This window comes from Bos javanicus, chromosome 9 (genome assembly GCF_032452875.1).
Source record: "Bos javanicus breed banteng chromosome 9, ARS-OSU_banteng_1.0, whole genome shotgun sequence".
In the NCBI taxonomy this organism is placed as follows: domain Eukaryota; kingdom Metazoa; phylum Chordata; class Mammalia; order Artiodactyla; family Bovidae; genus Bos; species Bos javanicus.
The window spans coordinates 47,333,320-47,339,177 of NC_083876.1; positions in this window are offsets into that span (position 1 = coordinate 47,333,320).

Sequence of the window (5,858 nt, forward strand, 5' to 3'; positions counted from 1 at the left end):
AGTTTCAGCTTTAGCATCAGTCCTTCCAATGAACACCCAGGACTGATCTCCTTTAGAATGGACTGATGGGATCTCCTTGCAGTCCAAGGGACTCTCAAGAGTCTTCTCCAACACCACAGTTCAAAAGTGTTAATTTTTTGGTGCTCAGCCTTCTTCACAGTCCAACTCTCACATCCATACATGACCACTGGAAAAACCATAGCCTTGACTAGATGGACCTTTGTTGGCAAAGTAATGTCTCTGCTTTTGAATATGCTATCTAGGTTGGTCATAACTTTCCTTCCAAAGCACAAACGTCTTTTAATTTCATGGCTGCAGTCACCATCTGCAGTGATTTTGGAGCCCCCAAAAATAAAGTCTGACACTGTTTCCACTGTTTCCCCATCTATTTCCCATGAACTGATGGGACCAGATGCCATGATCTTCATTTTCTGAATGTTGAGTTTTAAGCCAACTTTTTCACTCTTGTCTTTCACTTTCATCAAGAGGTTCTTTAGCTCTTCTTCTCTCTCAGCCATAAGGGTGGTGTCATCTGCATCTCTGAGGTTACTGAGATTTCTCCCAGCAATCTTGATTCCAGCTTGTGCTTCTTCCAGCCCAGCATTTCTTATGTTGTACTCTGCATATAAGTTAAATAAGCAGGGTGACAATATACAGCCTTGTGTATTCCTTTTCCTATTTGTAACCAGTCTGTTGTTCCATGTCCAGTTCTAACTGTTGCTTCCTGACCTGCATATAGGTTTCTCCAGAGGCATGTCAGGTGGTCTGGTATGCCCATCTCTTTCAGAATTTTCCACAGTTTATTGTGATTCACGCAGTCAAAAGCTTTGGCATAGTCCATAAGATACAACAAATCTAAACAGTGCTTTGAAAGGGTATGTCATATCCAAAGATTACTCTACCAATATTCAAGTTTGATTGGACTACTTTTTCTGCAATGGGACAACTTGTATTTGCCACTTCAGAGACTTCTCTATCTTCCAATTACCTATTCTAGGCCTAGGAGGCTGACCTCTATTACTGTCATGAACCTTGTTTTGTACACTCTGGGTCCCCTTTGTATCCACCTAATGGAAGAGGTTGACAGCAGAATCAAGTGTACTTATTTCTTGATTCTTTTCTCTAGGACTGAAATTTTAGCAGGAGCCATCCTTTTTCCAAGGGCTACAACTCTTGGTAAAGGATCTATTTTGTAGACTTGAATTTTTCCCAGGTTCCCATAATACAGTTCTTTTTACCTTCCACCTATGTGTGGTAATGAAGTTCCTTGGTTTTTAGTCCCCTGGGCCCCAGTAATCTTGGTTTGTTCCTTTAAGTCTAACCACAAATCTATGTATCAAATTTTTGTTTATTTTCAATGATCTTACAAAATTATTAATATATGCATGTACTCTACTTATTCTTCAGGGGTTTCTATTTACGTTTTTCACTGGATTAAGTCCTTTTATCTCTAATTAAAATTATTAATATAAAAATGTTTTAATTTCTTAATTATTTAAAATCTCACTGTCTTACATTTATGTTTTCCTTTTTTAAATAATTATTTTTTTCATACTTAGTTCCTTTAAATGTCTGTTTAGTTTCATGTATATAGGTTTTATGATAAAATATTCTCATTTTACTGATAAGTTATACTCTGTGATTTTGCTTCATACCACTATATGTTCATATTTCTTCCATTTTAAAGATTATTTTGTCATGTTTTCTAACTTATTGAGTTAATGTCTTTGCTAAGTTATTTTCAGCTTTTCATATTTTTCAATAAAGATATTTAAGTGTTTAAATTTCCACACAAGCTCTGCAATAAAGTTTGATTAATCTCAAAAAATTTAACATTTGCTTTAATTTCATTTTTGTATTAAATATATGTTTTGCTTTTGCCTGTTTCTTGCACTAAATATCTGAGCAGGAAAATTTGGTTGTTTGGCTATCCCTCTTTTGTTAATTCCAATACTAGTGAATTGTAATCAGAAATGTGTAGTCACAAGATTTTTCATGTTTGCAGCTTAAAGGTTTATCTTCATGATCAAATGTATGGTTTTTGTTGGGGTTTCTTGTACGTTTGCAAGTTCAAGCTTTGCATTTGTCTTCTATTAATAAGTCTTATTTATTTTAGGTTTGCTTGAAGTGTTTCTAAAGATTTAAAATTATCACCTTCTAAATCTATTTTTGACCTTCCTACATTTTGTTCAAGAAATCAAATATTCATTAACATTTTCTTACTCAGTTTATACATTTCATATGAGTTTTTTATTCATTGAGTGGAAATTTTCACACTGCACTTCACAATCTTTTCATGGTTTGATCATGAGTAGCAAAATGGCCTAAATTAAACATTGCAGTTCTTTCAAAATGGTACTACTAAATAAGAACTTATGAGAAGATAAAAATTGAAACTAAGAAAACTTAAGAAAATTGAGAAATTAGTTTGCGATACAAGAAACTGTTAAATAAAAATCAGTTCTAGTGCAGTCACAGTATGTGCAGTCCTCTATAAATGACCAATGATGTTATTCTGTCATTATTCAGTAACTATGAACTTTGAGTCTGTTTCCTAGGAATTAAGATGAATTTGTTTTGACATGAACACAAGGGCCTATTCAAGTTCTGCAATGCATAGCTCTCATTTTGGGCTTAGACAAGATTTTGTCATCTATGGCCATGCCTTGCTTTGTCATGGCACAACAGACCGGTACTTTTGTTCAAATATATTTCTGCATGATTCACACTAGTACATGAAAGGATTATAGAATCATAACAGAAATGAAGGGATTTTTAAAAGGCAATACTTTAGATGACATGAAATGACAATATAAAAGACAGTTATATAAGAAACACTTCAATATTAAAGAAACAATGTTCCTAACTCAAAGCCATATAGAAATAGAAATTTATCTCACATAGGCATGTATCTATGTGTGTGTATATATGTATATGATATGTATTTTTTTAATCTGAAAGAAATGTATCCAGAGCACTAGATGTTGCCTAATATTCTCAGAAGAAACAACTGTGGATAAACTAAAAGAACTTGCAATTTTACTCAGCTTTGCATCTATTTCAAACTTACAAATCTGAGAAACTTCTGGTCCAAATGAAGAGTATAGATGAGAAGGAGTGGCGTCTGTGAGAGAGTACAATGATTCACATAATTTTCTAGGAGTCTTGAGTAAAGGCATAGAATATGGAGCCTTTATATGAATGTCATTTATCAGTCATTTCACCCAAGCCATGACCTATTTCACCGTCAGGGGGATTTCAAAATGGCTTTTTCTGAGAAGAACTACACGGTGTCTACTTGGAATGATAATTTTGTCTCTCTTTTAAAGCCGCTTGGTGTGATTTTACTGGAAAAAATATACTTGGTAGATTTTAATGAAAGTGTCAACAAAGGGCTCATCTTCTTCTAGTAATAGATTGTCACACATTTTCTGATGTAGATTGGCCCTTAGAGGCACCGGTACCCTATGGCAGTCAATCGCTGGGTCTCCTGGGAGGAGAAACAGGCACTTGGCGTCAGCTCGGAGGCAGCCAGCAGCTTACGGGCTGGTGCTCCGAGCACTCTCACTGGTGATGCAGACGCTCTGCTATTTCCGAACAAAGGAGGCCGGACCAGGTGCCACCCAGTGTGCGTGCACTCAGGGATAAAGGTGCAAGGTTCGGCCTCATGGGATCCATTACTGTCCACTTTGGTGGGGCAGCCAGTCGATTTTGTGAAGGAACGTAAGTGTTGTTTGATGTTGACTCCCCGCTTCCACGGTGTACTCTGCCAAAAAATGTGGAAGACCTGGCAGAGTAGGAAACAGGATCACCAAGCAACTGGCTTCCGCAGGCCCAGAGCCGCTCTCAGACAAGGCGCTGCCTTGAGGCCTCTGGACCTTTCCGCAGACAGACTTGGACTGGAGAAATGATGCTGGGGTCCTGGGCTCTTCAGGCCCCCTAGGTGCAAGGCATTGTCCTGGAGGTGGGAGACACAGTGTCATGGACGGAAACTGATGGTGTTCTCCCAGTCCCTCTGGGCCAGCCTGACACTGTAGGCGAGATCGCTGGTCATGGTGTTGTGTTTCGCGACATGCTCATCTCTTTGCACCGTCAGTATAGTGCAGGATTTCCTTCCTCCTGAAGGCAGTCAGGTGCCCAGGTGCATAGTGTATATTAACTGACCTCAATGCTTCACTTCCTCCTCCAGCTACTGGCTCAGCAGCACGTGGGGCTCGGTGCATTCAGCAGGGACAGCGCCATGGTGTTCATGTCCCTCTTGTCACCGTTCCCTAGGCTCTCATAGCTCCACTCTCTGCACCTTTTAGGAATAGTCATTTAAATAGAGACACAGTTCCAGCCTTCTGGGTCTTCTCACCTCCTCATCTGCGTCTGCACACGTGGCCGCAAGTCAAAGCTGATTGAAATTAGCATAAATTGTATTCATCAAATTGATACATTAACCGTGTCTCAATTCAGCGTTTTATCCTAGTGGTAGAGAGGATTTAAAGCTTGTTTTTTTTTATTATTTATTTTTTAATTGAAGGATAATTGCCTTACAGAATTCTGTTGTTTTCTGTCAAACCTCAACATGAATCATCCATAGGTATACATATATTCCCTCCCTTTTGAACTTCTTTCCCATCTCCCTCCCCATTCAACCCCTCTAGCTTGATACAGTGCCCCTGTTTGAGTTTCCTGAGCCATACAGCAATATCCCGTTGGCTAGGTACTTTATATATGAAAAGGTAAGTTTCCATGTTATTCTTTCCATACATTTCACCCTCTCCTCCCTTCTCCCCATGTCCATAAGTCTATTCTCTATGTCTGTTTCTCCACTGCTGTTCTATAAATAAATTCTTCAGTACAATTTTTCTAGATTCCCTCTATGCATGTCAGAATACAATAGTTATCTTTCTCTTTCTGACTTACTTTACTATGTATAATAGGTTCTAGGTCCATCCACCTCATTAAAACTGACTTAAATGTGTTCCTTTTTATAACAGAGGAAGCAGAGATCAAATTGCCAACATCTGCTGGATCATGGAAAAAGCAAGAGAGTTCCAGAAAAACATCTATTTCTGCTTTATTGACTATGCCAAAGCGTTTGACTGTGTGGATCACAATAAACTGTGGAGAATTCTGAAAGAGATGGGAATACCAGACCACCTGACCTGCCTCTTGAGAAACCTGCATTCAGGTCAGGAAGCAATAGTTAGAACTTGACCTGGAACAACAGACTGGTTCCAAATAGGAAAAGGAGTACATCAAGGCTGTATATTGTCACCCTGCTTATTTAACTTATATGCAGAGTACATCATGAGAAACACTGGGCTAGAAGAAGCACAAGCTGGAATCAAGATTGCTGGGAGAAATCTCAATAACCTCAGAGATGCAGATGACACCACCCTTATGGCAGAAAGTGGAAAGGAACTAAAAAGCCTCTTGATGAAGGTGAAAGAGGAGAGTGAAAACGTTGGCTTAAAGCTCAACATTCAGAAAATGAAGATCATGGCATCTTCTCCCATCACTTCATGGCAAATAGATGGGGAAACAGTGGAAACAATGTCAGACTTTATTTTTGGGGGCTACAAAATCACTGCAGATGGTGATTGCAGCCATGAAATTAAAAGATGTTCACGCCTTGGAAGGAAAGTTATGACCAACTTAGATAACATATTAAAAAGCAGAAACATTACATTGCCAACAAAGGTCCATCTAGTCAAGGCTATGGTTTTTCCAGTGGTCACATATGGATGTGAGAGTTGGACTGTGAGGAAAGCTGAGCATCAAAGAACTGATGCTTTTGAACTGTGGTGTTGGAGAAGACTCTTGAGAGTCCCTTGGACTGCAAGGGGATCCAACCAGTCCATCCTAAA